This window comes from Monodon monoceros, unplaced genomic scaffold (assembly GCF_005190385.1).
Source record: "Monodon monoceros isolate NGI ecotype Baffin Bay Population unplaced genomic scaffold, NGI_Narwhal_1 Super_Scaffold_6, whole genome shotgun sequence".
Lineage (NCBI taxonomy): Eukaryota > Metazoa > Chordata > Mammalia > Artiodactyla > Monodontidae > Monodon > Monodon monoceros.
The window spans coordinates 30,643,864-30,663,371 of NW_021703783.1; positions in this window are offsets into that span (position 1 = coordinate 30,643,864).

Sequence of the window (19,508 nt, forward strand, 5' to 3'; positions counted from 1 at the left end):
TGAAGCACAATAGCATCCTTGACATTTGACAAAACTCAATATTCAGCACAGTGCTTTCTGCACTGCTTAGACTGTGTGAGTGAAGATAAATGATGTATCTCAAACCCGTGAGTAACTTAAAAAGCAGAGTAAACTGGGTCTGAGTTACGATGAGCTGTAATAACGTCAAGTGGGATCTAAGTAATACTGTTCAGAACATCGATTCTGAGAGATTACTCCTTGATTGAAAGGAGACTTTAACCAGCAAGCAAGAGTTATATTAATTTTTAAATGCCGCACATTAGCAGTTTGACATCACAGCTTGCAAATGCAGGTTTCCATAGGAACGTAAAGTAAAAAGTATAAACATATTTACACCTTGAAAGCAAATACTGAGAATATAAGATGTGATAGAGAGGAGACCTTCAAGATGGTGGAGGAGTAAAACATGGAGATCACCTTCCTCCCCACAAATACATCAGAAATACATCTACATGTGGAACAACTGCTACAGAACACCTACTGAAGGCTGGCAGAAGACCTCAGACCTCCCAAAAGGTAAGAAACTCCCCACGTACCTGGGTAGGACAAAAGAAAAAACAGAGACAAAAGAATAGGGACGGGACCTGCACCAGTGGGAGGGAGCTGTGAAGGAGGAAAGGTTTCCACACACTAGGAAGCCGCTTCATGGGCGGAGACTGTGGGTGGTGGAGGGGGATGCTTCAGAGGCGCTGAGCAGAGCTCAGCAACAGGGGTGCAGAGGGCAAAGTGCAGAGATTCCTGCACAGAGGATCGGTACCGACCAGCACTCACCAGCCTGAGAGGCTTATCTGCTCACCCGCTGGGGCGGGTGGGGGCTGGGAGCTGAGGCTCAGGCTTCGGAGGTCGGATCCCAGGGAGAGGACTGGGGTTGGCTGCATGAACACAGCCTGAAGGGGGCTATTGCACCACAACTAGCTGGGAGGGAGTCTGGGAAAAAGTCTGGAACTGCCTAAGAGGCAAAAGACCATTGTTTTGGGGTGCATGAGGAGAGGGGATTCAGAGCACCGCCTAAACGAGCTCCAGAAACAGGCGCAAGCTGTGACTATCAGCGCGGACACCAAAGATGGGCATGAGACACTAAGGCTAATGCTGCAGCCACCAAGAAGCCTGTGTGCAAGCACAGGTCACTCTCCACACCTCCCCTCCCAGGAGCCTGTGCAGCCCACCACTGCCAGGGTCCCATGATCCAGGGACAACTTTCCCGGGAGAACTCAGTCTATTGCAATGTCATGTTGGCCTCTGCCACCACAGGCTCACCCTGCAGTCCATATCCCTCCCTCCCCCTGGCCTGAGTGAGCCAGAGCCCCCTAATCAGCTGCTACCTTAACCCCGTCCTCTCTGAGGGAAAAACAAATGCCCTCAGGTGACGTAGAGGCAGAGGTGGGACCAAATCCAAAGCTGAAGCCCAGGAGCTGTGCAAACAAAGAAGAGAAAGGGAAATCTCTCCCAGAAGATTCAGAAGCAGTGGATTAAATTTCCACAAATAATTTGATGTACCTTGCATCTCTGGAATACCTGAATAGACAGCAAATCATCCCAAAATTGAGGCACTGGACTTTGGGAGCAACTGTAGACTTGGGGTTTGCTTTCTGCATCTGACTTGTTTCTGGATTTATGTTTATCTTAGTTAAGTATTTAAAGTTTATTATCATTGGTAGATTTGTTTATTGATTTGGCTGCTCTCTTCCTTTTATATATATGTTTTTTCCCTTTTTATCTTTATGTGAGTGTGTATGTGTATGCTTCTTTGTGTGATTTTGTCTGTATAGCTTTGCTTTTACCATTTGTCCAAGGGTTCTGTCTGTCAGTTATATATTTATTTATTTATTTATTTATTTAGTATAGTTTTTAGCACTTGTTATCACTGGTGGATTTCTTCTTAGTTTGGTGGCTCTCTTCTTTCTTTCCTTTTTTGTATTACTTTTTAATTTTTTATTTTTAATAACTTTTCTATCTTTTATTTTAATAACTTTATTTATTTTTCTTTCTTTCTTTCTTTTTTTCTCCCTTTTCCTCTCAGTCATGTGGCTGACAGGGTCTAGGTGCTCCTGTCAGGTGTCAAGCTCGTGCCTCTGAGGTGTGAGAACCAACTTCAGAACATTGGACCACCAGAGACCTCCCAGCTCCACATAATATCAAATGGTGAAAGCTCTCCCAGAGATCTCCGTCTCATCACTAAAGCCCAGCTCCACTCAACAACCAGCAAGGTCAAGTGATGGACACCCTTTGCCAAACAACTAGCAAAACAGGAACGCAACCCCACCCATTACAAGAGAGGCTGCCTGAAATCATAATAAGGTCACAGACACCCCAAAACACACCACAAGACGTGGTCGGCTCACCACAAAGACAAGATCCAGCCTCATCCACCAGAACAAAGGCACCAGTCCCCTCCACCAGGAAGCATACACAGTCCACTGAACCAACCTTAGCCCATGAGGGCAGACACCAAAAGCAACAGGAAGTACGAACCTGGAGCCTGCAAAAAGGAGAACCCAAAAACAGTAAGTTAAGTGAAATGAAAAGACAGAGAAACACACAGCAGATGAAGGAGCAAGGTAAAAACCCACCAGACCGAACAAATCAAGAGGAAATAGGCAGTCTACCTGAAAAAGAATTCAGAGTAATGATAATAAAGATAATCCAAAATCTTGAAAATAGAATGGAGAAAATAAAAGAAACATTTAACAAGGACCTAGAAGAACTAAAGAGCAAAAAAACAATGAGGAACAACACAATAAATGAAATTAAATATTCTCTAGAAGGAATCAATAGCAGAATAACTGAGGCAAAAGAACAGATCAGTGACCTGGAAGATAAAATAGTGGAAATAACTACTGCAGAGCAGAATAAAGAAAAAAGAATGAAAAGAATTGAGGACAGTCTCAGAGATCTCTGGGACAACATTAAACACACCAATATTTGAATTATAGGGGTCCCAGAAAAAGAAGAGAAAAAGAAAGGGACTGAGAAAATATTTGAAGAGATTATAGTTGAAAACTTCCTTAATGTGGGAAAGGAAAGAGTTAATCAAGTCCAGGAAGTGCAGAGACTCCCATACAGGAAAACCCAAGGAGAAACACACCAAGACACATACTAATCAAACCATCAAAAATTAAATACAAAGAGCAAATATTAAAAACAACAAGGTAAAAACAACAAATAACATAGAAGGGAATCCCCATAAGGTTAACAGCTGATCATTCAGCAGAAACTGTGCAAGTCAGAACAGAGTGGCAGGACATATTTAAAGGGATGAAAGGGAAAAACCTACAAGCAAGATTACTCTACCCAGTAAGGATCTCATTCAGATTCGATGAAGAAATCAAAACCTTTACAGACAAGCAAAAGCCAAGAGAATTCAGCATCACCAAACGAGCTATATGACAAATGCTAAAGGAACTTCTCTAGGCAGGAAACACAAGAGAAGGAAAAGACCTACAAAAACAAACCCAAAACAATTAAGGAAATGGTAGTAGGAACATACATACTGAAAACTACCTTAAATGTAAATGGATTAAATGCTCCAACCAAAAGACTTAAAATGGCTGAATGGATGCAGAACAAGACCCGTATATATGCTGTCTACAAGAGACCCACTTCAGACCTAGAGATACGTACAGATTGAAAGTGAGGGGAGGGAAAAAGATATTCCATGCAAATGGAAATCAAAAGAAAGCTGGAGTAGCAATTCTCATATCAGAAAAAAAAGACTTTAAAATAAAGACTATTACAAAAGACAAAGAAGGACACTACATAATGATCAAAGGATCAATCCAAGAAGAAGATAGAACAATTGTAAATATTTATGTACCCAATATAGGAGCACCTCAATACTTAAGGCAAATGCTCACAGCCATAAAAGGGGAAATTGACAATAACACAATCATAGTAGGGGATTTTAACACCCCACTTTCACCAATGGACAGATCATCCAAAATGAGAATAAATAAGGAAACACAAGCTTTAAATGATACATTAAAAAAGATGGAATTAATTGATATTTATAGGATATTACATCCAAAAACAACAGAATACACTTTCTTCTCAGGTGCTCATGGAATATTCTCCAGGATAGATCAAATCAAGCCTTGGTAAATTTAAGAAAATTGAAATCAGATCAAGTATCTTTTCTGACCACAATGCTATGAGATTAGATATCAATTACAGGAAAAAATCTGTAAGAAATACAAACACATGGAGGCTATATAATACACTACTAAATAACCAGGAGATCACTGCAGAAATCAAAGAGGAAATCAAAAAATACCTAGAAACAAATGACAATGAAAACACAATGACCCAAAACCGATGGGATGCAGCAAAAGCAGTTCTAAGAGGGAAGTTTATAACAATAAGTTCCTACCTCAAGAAACAAGAAACAACTCAAATAAACAACCTAACCTTACATCTAAAGCAATTAGAGAAAGAAGAACAAAAAACCCCCAAAGTTCACAGAAGGAAAGAAATCATAATGATCAGATCAGAAATAAATGAAAAAGAAATGAAGGAAACAATAGCAAAGATCAGTAAAATTAAAAGCTGGTTCTTTGAGGAGATAAACAAAATTGATAAACCATTAACCAGACTCATCAAGATATGGGAGAAGACTCAAATCAGTAGAATTAGAAATAAAAATGGAGAAGTAACAACTGACACTCCAGAATACAAAAGATCATGAGAGATTACTACAATCAACTATATGCCAATAAAATGGACAACCTGGAAGAAATGAACAAATTTTTAGACAAACACAACTTCCAAGACTGAACCAGGAAGAAAATGAAAATATAAACTGACAAATAACAAGCACTGAAATTGAGACTGTGATTAAAATTTTCCAACAAACAAAAGTCCAGGAGCAGATGGCTTCACAGGCAAATTCTATCAAATATTTAGAGAAGAGCTAACACCTACCCTTCTCAAACTCTTCCCAAATATACTAGAGGGAGAAACATTCCCAAACACATTCTATGAGGCCACCATCTCCCTGATACCAAAACCAGAAAAAGATGTCACAAAGAAAGAAATCTACAGGCCAATATCACTGATGAACATAGATACAAGAATCCTCAACAAAATACTAGCAAACAGAATCCAACAGCACATTAAAAGGATCATGCACCGTGATCAAGTGGGGTTTATCTCAGGAATGCACAGATTCTTCAATATACATAAATCAATCAATGTGATAAACCATATAAACAAATTGAGGGAGAAAAACCATATGATCATCTCAATAGATGCAGAAAAAGCTTTGGACAAAATTCAACACCATTTTGATAAAAACTCTCCAGAAAATAGGCATAGAGGGAACTTACTTAAAATAATAAAGGTCATATATGACAGACCCACAGCCAACATTGCTCTCAATGGTGAAAAACTGAAACCTTTCCCTCTAAGGTCAGGAACAAGACAAGGTTTTCCTCAAAACTATTATTCAACATAGTTTTGGAAGTTTTAGCTGCAATAGTCAGAGAAGAAAAACAAATAAAAGGAATGCAAATCAGAAAAGAAGAAGTAAATGTGTCACTGTTTGCAGATGACATGTTACTATACATGGAGAATCCTAAAGATGCTACCAGAAAACTACTAGAGCTAATCAAGGAATTTGGTAAAGTAGCAGGATACAAAATTAATGCACAGAAATCTCTTGCATTCCTATACACTAATGATGAAAAATCTGAAAGAGAAATTAAGGAAGCACTCCCATTTACCATTGCAACAAAAAGAATAAAATACCTAGGAATAAACATACCTAAGGAGACAAAAGACCTGTATGCAGAAAACTATAAGACACTAATGAAAGAAATTAAAGATGATACAAACAGATGGAGAAAGCAATCTACAGATTCAATGCAATCCCTTTCAAACTACCAATGGCATTTTTCACAGAACAAAAAATTGTACAATTTGTATGGAAACACAAAAGACCCTGAAGAGCAAAAACAATCTTGAAAAAGAAAAACAGAGCTAGAGGAATCAGGCTCCTGGACATCAGAGTATGCTGTAAAGCTATAGTAATCAAGACAGTATGGTACTGGCATGAAAACAGAAATACAGAGCAGTGGAACAGGATAGAAAGCCCAGAGATAAACTCATGTACATACGGTCACCTTATTTTTGATAAAGGAGGCAAGAATATACAATGGAGAAAAGACAGCCTCTTCAATAGCGGTGCTAGGAAAACTGGATAGCTACATGTAAAAAATGAAATTAGAACACTCCCTAACACCATACACAAAAATAAACTCAAAATGGATTAAAGACATAAATGTAAGGCCAGACACTATAAAACTCTTAGAGGAAAACATAGGGAGAATACTCTTTGTCATAAATCACAGAAAGATCCTTTTTGACCCACCTCCTAGAGAAAAGGAAATAAAAATGAAAATAAACAAATGGGACCTAATGAAACTTAAAAGCTTTGGCACAACAAAGGAAACCATAAACAAGAGGAAAAGACAACCCTCAGAATGGGAGGAAATATTTGCAAATGAAGCAACTGACAAAGGATTAATCTCCAAAATATACAAGCAGCTCATGCAGCTCAATATCAAAAAACAAACAACCCAATCCAAAAATGGGCAGAAGACCTAAATAGACATTTCTCCAAAGAAGATATACAGATTGCCAACAAACACATGAAAAGATGCTCAACATCACTAATCATTAGAGAAATGCAAATCAAAGATACAATGAGGTATCACCTCATACCAGTCAGATGGCCAACATCAAAAAATCTATAAACAATAAATGCTGGAGAGGTGTGGAGTAAAGGGAACCCTCTTGCACTGTTGGTGGGAATGTAAATTGATACAGCCACTATGGAGAACAATATGGAAGTTCCTGAAAAAACTAAAAGTAGAACTCCCATACAACACAGCAATCCAATTACTGGGCATATACCCTCAGAAAACCATAATTCAAAAAGAGTCATGTACCACAATGTTCATTGCAGCACTATTTACAATAGCCAGGTCATGGGAGCAACCTAAGTGTCAATTGACAGATGAATGGATAAAGAAGATGTGGTACATATATACAGTGGAATATTACTCAGCCATAAAAAGAAATGAAATTGAGTTATTTGTAGTGAGGTGGATGGACATAGAGTCTGTCAAACAGAGTGAAGTCAGAAAGAGGAAAAGAAATACCGTATGCTAACACTATATATGGAATCTAAAAAAGAAAGAAAAATGGTTCTGAAGAACCTAGGGGCAGGATAGGAATAAAGACGTAGGGAATGGACCTGAGGCCATGTGGAGGGGGAAGGGTAAGCTGGGACAAAGTGAGAGAGTAGCATGGACATATATACACTACCAAATGTAAAATAGCTAGCTAGTGGAAAGCAGCTGCATCACACAGGGAGATCAGCTCGGTGCTTTGTGACCACCTAGAGGGGTGAAATGTGGAGGGTGGGAGGGAGACCCAAAAGGGAGGAGATATGGGGATATATGTATATGTATAGCTGATTCAGTTTGTTATAAAGCAGAAACTAACACAGCATTATAAAGCAATAATACTCCAATAAAGATGTTTTAAAAATGTGACAGAGGCATTAATTCCAACTTGCTTTGTTGTTTTCTTGAACAGAGCATCCACCTACATATATATGTATGTATACACATATATATATATGTATACATACATATATATGTATATACACACACACACACACACACACACACACACATATATATATATATATTCCTTTTGCCAGACCTCATGGAAATAAAGATTTTCTAAACAGGCCTTTTTCCTTTTCCTTTTTGTATTTGTTTATTTCACCTACTGTCATATACTACTGAGGAAAAAGAAATATATAAATGTAATAAATATAATGTGCTCTCAAAAGCAATTTAAATTCATCAATAATCTTTAGAGGCTTTGAAAACTGTCCAGCCAGAACAGCTTCCTGCCAAGGGTGGTGGATTTCAGCATGGTCACTTCTCCACTGAAAGCCCATACATTGTTTGGGAATCCTCCAGCCAGCTCAGGCTCTAACTCCAACTAATTAAGTTTTCTGCTTGCTGCCATTGGAAGCTTCAGTCAGGTATAATTAAAACTGAGCCAATGACAGCAGTGGCATTTGTCAGAATCATCCAGTGAATCAGCAGTGGTTCAAATACCAGTTCTGACAGAAATGTCAAACTGATAGCACTCCCATCTTCCCAGTGCATGCAAGGGAAGAGCAGCAGGGCTTTTATTATAAATTCTTGGCTGATAACCTTTTTGAATCCCAGAACACCAAGTGCCTCACATGAAATTTCATTATCCGGGAAGAAAATTCAGCTCATAAATGCTCCCTTCCCATGAAGTAAAGTTCAATCTAACTCGATGGTCTTTACTTCTATCAGCTCTTTTAGAGAATTTTGAAATTAAAAAACAAAAAATGTCAAATAGTTATGTGGAAAGGAATGCTCTAGTTGTAGGTACATCAATCTCTAAGTGAAAATTTTCTCAGACTTAAAACTGTGGTTATCAATCAAATTTCTAGGTACATTATTAGATTTGAGCTTTGTCTTTTGTTTCAGTAATAAAAGATCACCCAAAATTAGTGAAGGCACCATCCTGAAAGGGGAAAAGCCACCGTCCCCTGGCACACACCATCACTGACTGATTTTATGATCTATTGCCTCACATAGTTCCTGGTGGTGCTCAAGGTATGCTTTGTGAGTTAAACAGTGAATGAATGAACCAATGAATGAATCTCACACACATTCTCAGGAAGATAATTTCTAAATCACAAAATGAAAGTGGTCATAGTGAAAAGACAACTTTGTGATTATTTATTTTTAGAGGTGAGAAAGATGGGTGATGGAAAGAAGTGATTTGTCTTCCTTCCCTTTCTGTGTGAGTGCATGGTATTGAAGATTGGATAAAGTAATAAATATAAAACCCTTTTGTCAGTCTTATGGCCAAGAAAAAAATTACTATGTCCAGAAGCCAAACAATAACACATAAGAAATGGTTGAATTAAACACTTGAGCTATTGTATCTTAAAGAAAGATTTAACATTATACACAGGGAATGTCATGACTGCATATTTCTCTCCATATTTTGTCCATATGTTTCTTAGTTATATCCCAAGAAAAAGTGTTGTGTTCTATGAAAAAGATTTATAAATACCTACCTGTGTGTGTGCATGTAAAACTATAGAGTTAGGAAACAGAAATCAGAGAAAGCTGCAATGACACAGAGCTACAACTCAAATAAAAAGTCAAAAAATACCAATATGCCTGGTACATGGGAGATACTCAAAAAATACTTGTTGACTGATGAGAAAGAAAAAATAAAAACGGAAAAGAGGAATTTGTTTAGAACAGAGCTCAGAAAGCCCTTCAAGAGTAAAAGATGAGATCCTAGGTCATAGATAGAAAAAGACAGGTGATGACTACACCACTCTCCATAGTTTAAAAACAGGAAACGTGAATTGGAGAGAGAAAAGCTCTGGACAGACGGGAGGGAGGGAGGTAACGGCCAGAGCCACATGGTAGGAAGTAGGAGCCTTTTGCAAGAGGTGGCTAGCTAGAAAATTTTTAGTGAACAAGGGGATGAAAGACTTTTGAGACCAAGGATCTCAAGAGGTTTTAAGATGTTTGCTTTTCTATGCCTTAAACTCCTCAGTCAGTGCAGCCAAACATCAGGAAGGTCTATTATACACACTGACTAGGAATTGGATTTCTTAAAACCAGGGAGGATTGTTGAGTCAACTGTGTATAAACAAGAGCTGGATTATTTCGACTAATGCCTGGGTTTTGTACTCAGTAGCTTAATTAATTGAGTCATCTCTCAATTATGCATTTTTATAAAGTCTTTCATTTAATTACCTCACACCCAGAATTGCTATACATCAATATTTTTCCAAAATGTTTCACAAGAAAGACCAGTCCACTGGGATATCAGATATCTTTCAAAAACAACAAACAAACAAATAAACAAATAAAAACAGTCAGAGGAAGGGGATTTCAATTCCTTTGTCAAACTAGTTTGTGGATACTAAAATGACAAAATAATACATGATTCTTCACAGCAGGATTTCTATGAAAGCCTTAAGTATGCTAATGTCCAAAAGAGCGGTTGCATTTAGCAGTGTTACCTAAACATTTTTGATCATGGGCTCCTATTTCCATTGAACATCTTAAAACACTCATCAATATTCTTTGAGAAACACTAGCCCGTGCTCATTGGATCAACCCATGAAATGGATATTAGCCTATTTTGGGCCACAGATACTTTTGAGAATACCTTAAAAGCCTTACACTCTCTCCCCTCCCATTTATACATATATAACTTTGAAATATTCATATGACTTTGAAACAGGAATAGGGAGTCCTGAAATTCAGAGGGTTTTTAGATACTCAAAGGATATTTATTATATAAGTATGCCACAATTTATTTATCCATTCTATTTTGATGAACATTTGGGATGTTTCCAGTTTTTGTTTATTAAGAATAATGTTTCAATATCCTGTGACAAACCATAATGGAAAAGAATAGGTAAAAGAATATATATATATGTATAACTGAGTCATTTTGCTGTACAGCAGAAATTAAACACAACATTGTAAATCAGCTATACTTCAATAAAATTTAAAGATATTAAAAAAAGAATAATGTTGCTATGAATATAGTTTAGGTCACAAACGTACATATTTCTGTTATAAAAATGAAGCGTAGAATTATTGGGTTATAGAGTGTGCATATGTTCAACTATAGAAGATATTGCCAAATAGTTTTTCAAAGTAATTTAACCAGTTTACATTTATACCATCAGTGATAAGAATATCATATACAGTTGTCCCTTGGTATCCACAGGGGATTGGTTCCAGGAGCCCCACGTGGATACCAAAATCCACGAATGTTTACATAAAATGGCAAAGTACAGTCAGCCCTTCTTGCCTGTGGATGTGGAACCCACTGATATGAAGGCTTGACTGTATCCTCCTTGCCAATTAGTTTTAATGTCAACCATATCCCACTTGCTAATGACAGGTATTTTGATTTTAGCCATTCTGGTGGCGATATAGAAATGTATCACTGTGGATTTAATTTTTATTTTCTCAATGAATAATAAAGTTCGGCACTTGTCATGTGTTTATCAGCCAGTTGGATATCCTCTTTAGTGATGGTCCTGCTCAGTAATTTTGCCTGTGTTTCTCTTGGGTTGTCTGTAGTTCTCTTATTAAGATATGAACCTTTTGTTGATATGTGTATTACAAATATCTTCTAGTTATGGCTTAGCTTTTTTTCCCTTTCGGTAGTGTAAATTTGCAGATCTGATCAATGATCTCCTCAAGTGCTTGGAACTGAAAACCTTCGATGGCTCCCAATGCACTTTTAAAAATCTTCTTGGCTGAAGTGTAGGGAAGAGGTCAGAGGGGCTGCAGTGAGTTGAGGGAGACAAATGAGAAGTCCAGTGGATGGTGCCCAAGTGACAGAGAGATGGACAAGGACCAATATTTGAACTGAAAACCACAGTGGTCAGGGTCATGGCCAGAGGAAGACAGTCTTGAATGGAAAAGGCACTCAAGGGGCATCCCCTGTGTGGGCTGCATGCACCTGCCAGGTTTAGTGAGGCAGTGGGAGAGCACAAGACTGAGGCATGCCCTCCGGCTTTAGCACAACTGGGAGACATTTTGGGTGCTGATCTCTCTGATGCAGGTTCCAAGTGCTGGGGTGCCTAATGTGAGGCACAAATCCCTTATTCCTCAGGGAGAAGCTCCATATTGTGAAATCTTTCCCAACTGTGGGTCATGGTTCCAGGGGTGGGGTTTTTGGCAAGACCATGACTCTGATTCTCCTACTCATCTCAATGTAGCCCTCTTATCCTTTGTTGCAGAGGAGATGTTAGGTAGTTTTCAGGTCTTTTTCAGAGGAATTGTTCTAAATGTAGCTATAGATTTGGTGTGTTTGTGGGAAAAGGTGAGTTCAAGATCTTCCTACACTATCATCTTGAACCTCCTCTCTACCAGCAATTTTTAGTTATAAATAGATGTTCAATTTTATCAAGTGCATTTTCTGCATATATTGAAATAATTGTATGATTTTTCTCATTTATTCTATTAATGTGTTATACTGAGTAACTTTCATATGTCAAAGGAAACTTGCATGGCTGAAATAATCTCAGCTTGGTCTTAAATATTATCATTTCTAGACTTGGTCTTGTAATACTTTATGAGGATTTCTTACATCTATATTTAGAAAGATTGTTCTGTAATTGTCCCTTCTTATAATGTTATTTACAGGATTTGGTATGAAAGTTATGCAGCCTTCATAAAATGAGTTGTATTGCCACTTTTTTATTCTCTGGAATATTTTTGTCTAAAACTGAAAGCATTTCTTTCTCAAATATTTGATAGAATTCAACAATTAATATATTTGGACTTGGAGTTCTCATTGTGAGAGAGAGGGCTTTTATTTATAGATTCAATTTATTTAATAAATATGGGATTATTTCTTCTTGAATATGTGCAAACTTTTTCTAGGAATTTGTCTACATCTAAATTTTCAAATATATTTGTTGAAAGGGCTTTAGAACATCTTAATATCTTTTTTAATGTCTGTAGGATCTATAGCAATGTTCCCCTTCATGTTTCTGTTTTTGATAACTTTAACTTTCTTTAGTTTTTTTTTTCCTCATCAGTCTTGCCAGAGATTTATCAGTTTTATTATTCTTTTCAAGAAACCAAGTTTGTCATTTTTAATAATCTCTATTATACATTGATTTCCTTTACCCTCTTATTTTGTGTTAGTTTTCACACCTACATGTGGCCTCTCCAGGTGGCTAGTTTGGGCTTTCTTGCCACATGGCAGTGGGTTCCAAAAGCAAGTGTCCTATGAAAACCAGGTGGAACCATTGCCTTTTTACAAAAAGAAAAGCTTTATTGAGATAAAATTCACATAATATACAATGGAGCCCCTTAAAGGTGAAATTCAATGGTTTTTAGTATATTTACAGTTGTGCAACCATTACCATAATTATTTTTAGAACATTTTTATCTCTGCAGAAAAAAGTTTATATTTCCCCAATCTTCCCATCCATAGGCAACAGCTAATTTATTTTTTGTCTCTATAGATTTGCCTATTCCAGACATCATATAAATTGAATCATACAATATGCAGCCTTTTGGGTCTGGCTTCTTTCACTTAACATAATTTTCTTTGATTCATCCATGCTGTAGCATGTACTAGAACTCGATTCCTTTTTTATGACCAAATAACACCTCATTGTGTGATATACCACATTTTACGTACCAGTTCATCTTTTGATGGACATTTGAGTTGTTTCCAATTTGAGGCCATTATGAATACTACTGCTATGAACAATCATATGCAAGTTTTTCTGTGGGTTATATTTTTATTTCTCTTGATTATATACCTAGGAATAAAATTTCTGGGACATATGGTATTCTATGTGTAAACTTTTGATGAACTTTGGACTGTTTTTTAAAGTGTTTTCACAATTTTACATTCCTATTAGCTGTGTATAAAGGTTACAATTTCTCTACATTCTTGCTATCTCTTGTTTTTATTAATCATTTTGCTGCTTGTTCTATCACTTACGAAGAGAAAGAGAAGTATGTTAAATTTCTCTCCATGATTGTGTTTATAACTTTTTCTGCTTTTAGTTCTTTCAATTTTTGTTTCACATATCTTGAGTCTATATTATTAGATCCATACAAATTTAGAATTGTGATAATTTTGGGTAGAATGGCACTTTTGGTCTCTCTTTATCGTTAGTATTCCTTCCTACCTTAACATTTACTTTGTTTTTTATTATTAAAATGATACCAGCCTGCTTTGGTTAGTGTATGTAAAGTTATCTTTTTCCATTCCTTTACTTTAATCTTTACATAATCTACACCAAACAGCCTATAGTTAAGTTTTGTTGTTTTATCCAGACTATAATAGACCAATATTACCTTCGATTTTTAATAGAAATATTTAGTCCTATTAATTAAATATAATTACTGACATATGTGGCATTAAATCTACCATCTTGTTACTTGTTTTCTACTTGTTCTGGTTGTGCTATGTCCCATTTTTTCTCTTTTCTTGCCTTCATTAGAATAATTTATTATTGTTGTGATTATTTCCTTCTATATAAGTTTTATTATATTTACTATTTTATTCCATATGCATCACTGACTTACTAAAGTCTAATATAATTTACAACTTCCCAAACAATGGAGGGAACTTAGAACATTTTAACTCCATTTACCCATCTCCCATCTTTATGTTACAGTTTATATGTATTACTACATACATTTTTAATGGCAATTGACATTGTTTTTGTTATTTTAATCAATCATTATTCATCTAGACTTACCCACATATTTTACATACACATTTTATCATTCTTTATTCCTTTTTACATCTGTCTGTTCCATCTGGGATAATTTTCCTTTCACCTGAATAAATCCCTTTTGTGGCTTCTTTAGTTCAATTATATTCATGAAGAATTATCTCATTATTGTATTTTAATATATTTCCATTTTCCTTTATTTTTAATGTCTTAATTGAAGTATAATTGACAAAAAAAGCTGAATATATTCAGTTTATAGTATGCAGTTTCATAAGTTTTGACATACATATTCACCCATGAAACTATACCACAATCAAGAAAGTGAACATATCCATAAATCCCAAAAGTTTTCATACGGCCCTTGTATTATTCCCCTCCTGCCCCTAACTGCTCTCCCATTCCAAACAATCACTAATCTGCTCTTTGTCACATTTGCTTGCATTTTCTAGATTTTTATATACATAGAATCATGCAAGTATGTATTCTTTTCTGTCTGGCCTTTTTCACTCAGCATAATTATTTTAAGATCATCTATTTTGTTATGTGTTTCAATAGTTCATTATTTTGAATTGCTGAGTAGTATTTCATTATATGGATATATCACAAAGTATCTATCCATTTATCTTTTAATGGACACTTGGGCTGTTTCCAGTTTAAGGCTAATAAAAATAAAAGTGCTTTGAAAATGTGTGTACAAATATTTGTATGGGCACATGCTTTCATTTTTCTTAGGTAAATATGTAGGAATGGCATGTTTGATTCATATGGTAGGCATATGTCAACTTTTTGAGAAACTGCCAAACTTTTCCAAAGTGGTTATGACATTTTACACTCTACCAGAAGTGTATGAGAGCTCCAATCTCTACACATCCTTGTCAACACTTGGTATGATCTGCTGGTTTAATTTCAGCCTCTCTAATAGCTTTGTAGTCAGATAAAAATTGTGGTTTTAATAGTCTCTCCTCAAATGATTAGTGATGGTAAGCTCTTTTGTGTTCTTATTTGCAGTCTCTATACATTCTTTAGTGAAAAGTCTATTCAAATATTTTGCTCATTCCTTATTGGATTATTTGGGTTTTTTTATCATTAACTTTTGAGGGTTTCTCCTCCCTGTGCTCTCAGCTGGAAAATCTTTCAAGTCATTAAGCTGGGGTAACTATAGTGTTTACTTCATTTGTTTTACATCTCTCAGGGATCACTCTTTCACTGCCTTTATGTCCAGTGTCTGCAAAACTTTTGTTTTATTTATCTTTTCCAATTTGGGGGATTTTTTTGTTTGTTTGTTTGTTTCAGACAGGAGGGTAAATATGGTCCCTGAAACTTCATATTGACTGGAAGAAGAGGCCCATATCTGTTTTGCCCTATTTTAATCCTACTTTTGCTGCACATAAAAATCTTCAGCACTTTGAAAATAACATCCTGTGTTCTGACTTGCATCATTTCTGTTGATGAGTGATCTCTCAGCCCTATTTTTGCTCCTTAAAATGTACTATAACATTTTTCTCTGGCTTATTTTAACATTTTTTTCTTAGTCTTTTGTATTCGGCAGTATTATTATATGTCTCTATGTAGATCTCTTTGTATTTATTCTGCTTTGAGATTATAGCCCCTCTTGAATCTATTGCTTGATGTCTTTTTACATTTGTACAATTTTCTGACATTGAGCCTTCAAATATTTCTTTTCTCCCATTCATTTATTCTCTCTCTGCCTCCCTCTCCTTTCCTTCTTCCCTCACTTTTTCTTCCTTCTATAATCCCAATTACTTATATGTTAGACTTTTTGGGGGCATTCCATACCTCCAATGCTTTTTCCTGAACTTTCCAATCTATTGTCCCTTTTTGATTTAGTCAAGATATTTTCTCCTAACCTGTACTTTACTTAAATGAATAATTCTCTCTCCAGCTGAATCTAATCTGCCATTAAACACACCAGCTGACCTCTTATTTGGAAGTGTATATTTGTTAGTTCTAGATTTTCCATTCTAGTAAGGGAAGATGTATTACTGCTCTCTTCCAAAATTCTTCAATTGTCATATAATTTTTGGAACTTGTATTAATCATACTCACTTTAAGTCTACTCCAATATCCATATTTCTTGTGGACCTGTTTCAATGGTTTTGTTTGTTTGTTTTTGTCTCTTGATTTCTGGCTAGTTTTTACCTTTTTTATCTTATTATTTTTAAAGTCTGTCATACCTTTTGTGTGTGTGAAAAACTACAAAAGAAGTTGAGGCTCTAGATGATGTTATATCCTCCAGAGTATGTTTATTTTCTTGAAGAAAGTTATTTGGGAGGATTACCTTAATATAATCATAGATTGAACTTATTCAAAGCTGAGTTTTTACCCTGTATTCCCATTCTATGCAGGAATTTTAATTAATTTCATGTATTCTCAAAATCTAAGAAGGGGGTTCAGATTCTGGGAAACTAAAAAGAATGACAAATGCTCACCTAGTATATTATCTAAAAAGTTTAAAATCTAGGAAAGTATGGATTCTACCAAGTTTTAAATACGTGTCTAGTTGAGTGTATAAAAAACTAATTTGATCTGTTCAGAAATAACTTACTAATAATTGTCCTGGTGACCTGACACATTCATCAAATGTGGGACTCTAGATTTTATGCTAAGCGAGTGATAGAAGAGCTCCTTGTCATTTTAATTTTTCTGTGAACCTCAAGTGACACAGATGAAACAGAGAAAATGTACTTTTTTTCTGGAGCATAAATAGTTGAAGATTTTCAATAGGATCTAGAGTAGCAGATACTAATCTTTTTTGGGGTAGATATGAACTCCTTTTGGGAGCCAGTGAAAGCTATGGATTCTCCCTCCAAAAATGGAAGTGCACAATCCACATTTACATTCAACATTATGTGTACCATATCAGAGAGCTTAGAGCCCAGCTGAAGCTCATGAGTGAGCCCAGTATTAAGAATTCCTGCTCTACAACAAAGAACATTTGCTCTTTAAGAATGAACAAAAGATACAACATTGGAGTTTCAACATTGCTTTTTCATTCAGCACTTCAGTTTTGTATGTCACAGAACCCATATCCCACATTTTGCCTTTTATTTTACCTGAGAATTGACAATTGAGAGTCACTAATCATAGAGGGAAAAATTCATTTAACCTTTAGATTTAAAAATATAATAATATATAATAATGAACAGCAATTCCACAAGCACATACACTGAAGGATAGACATCTATCTTCCAGCAAATAGATTTCAAAGAATGAGAGGGTTGGGGGCAAACCCCTTGTACCACAGTGGCAAACTGTGAGCCTAAAGCTGTATCTTGCTCACAGACAGTCTTTGTTAGTTCCACACAGTAATTTCAATTTAAATTAGTCGTACACACTTAGAAATTGGGAAATTACATGTAAAATTTTCTTTTTCTGTCTCCTCTTGAAATTCAGAAGATACAGGCACAGTTGGCCCATACTTCTGTGTAGCAACAAACCATAGGGGCCAAGTAGCCACTACCTGTTTCCCCAGCTCACTGTAATCCCCAGGAGCACCTACTTCACTCTTACTCATTTCTAGTAGGTAGAGTTGGCATTGGAGCTTGTGACCCATTGTAGTTAGCCCCTGGACATATGGGCAGCCTTTGAAAAAGTGGCTTTTGACGCAGTGTCACAGAACACTCTCAGCCTGCTTTTCCCATTTCCTTCCAGCCTCTAATATTACACCTCATTCCTTGACAGGAGATTCCAAATTCATCCCATTCTCTCTGAATTCATCTCTACTCAATTTTTTCCAGATAATTTCCAGCTGACCTCCCACCATGCTCATCCAAAGAACAAAGCTTCCTTCCTGCAAGATGAAGGAGGAAGGACTAGGCCTGGAATGCTAACCTCCCAGTTAACAATCTCCATGGTGTTCACATTTCTCTACACCACTTTTTCTTTCCTCGTTTTGCTTTTTGTTAATTTTGACATTCATTGGAAAGGTTAGTACACTTCATGAGGATACTTAGTGCTTAAAGCTATGTCTGAAAGGACTATATTTTTTAGTAAAAATGTCTAAGAGATCATGGTTAGTATTTGTAGCAGAGCTGGGTCAAAATTAACATATTACAACTGCTTATGTCAGCCTGGGTTGCAAACTTTCCTGAAGAAAGGGCACGCTGAAAGGTCACACTCGTCAGCTTGTACCACAGAGCACTGCAGAATTCTAAAAGATGATTTCTTCTCCTTATAAATAAAAGTCACTGATTTCCTGTTGCTCCAGCCACCACCCTCTCCTGCCTATACACTGGACTTACACACACACCACGCTCCCCACTGTCCAGCTACAGGAACAGCTACTTTCTCTCCTACCTGTTTCTGTGAATTTAAGTCTTTGAGCCAGTTCCTAGCTTTATTAAATAGGTGTTCCATTGTTCTACCTTTTCTGTTTGTTTGTTTGCTCTGATGGAAATGCTCTTTAAATCATTAATGAGCCACTAGCCCAGACGTGGACAATGCCTAGTTAACAACGCAGAGTTCTCACGCTCGCTACACGGAGCATGTGGTCTGTGTCTGTGCCTGGTCTCCTAGCCCTGAAACTTCTTTAATACCTCGTCCCATTCTGCCAATACCACAGATGCCCTATTTCAGCTGCTGGTGTGCAGGTTGTGGGCCGGGTTGCACAGCCCAGCCCACAGCCCGTCAGTGGGACTGGCAGAGTGTGCTGGGCCGCAGGTTGCTGCAGAGATGGATGCTCAGTGGATTCTGCCCTCAACTAGGAGGCTGAGCCTGACTTGGCTGCTCAGTCAGCATGATGGCAAAATGACAGGTTATTTTTCTGTTATTTGTCCTCCACTATTGGCTTTATTAACCCTTGGCTTTATTAAGGTTGGTGAACCTTAATAAAAGATGAAAAAAAGAGTGAAAGATGCCTTTACTTTACCACTAATGCTATTGCACTAATCTGTCCAGGTGAGAGCTGAGTCTCTGAGAGCCAAGCTGTGTCCTCCGAGAACAAAAGGTGAGGAGAACTTAAAGCACCTGCTGGGATTTTCCTTTTCTCCACTGGCTCCGGCATCACCACCAGAGAGTAAGCCAGTGTCTTCAGTTAGAAGACAGCGGCTAAAAGGTGCAGTAATTGGAAAACATTTCAATTTCCAGGGATCTCAGAAAGTCTCAAAGTTTCATGTCACCAGACATAATATTTGCTTAGGCTACCCAAAGAGAGACC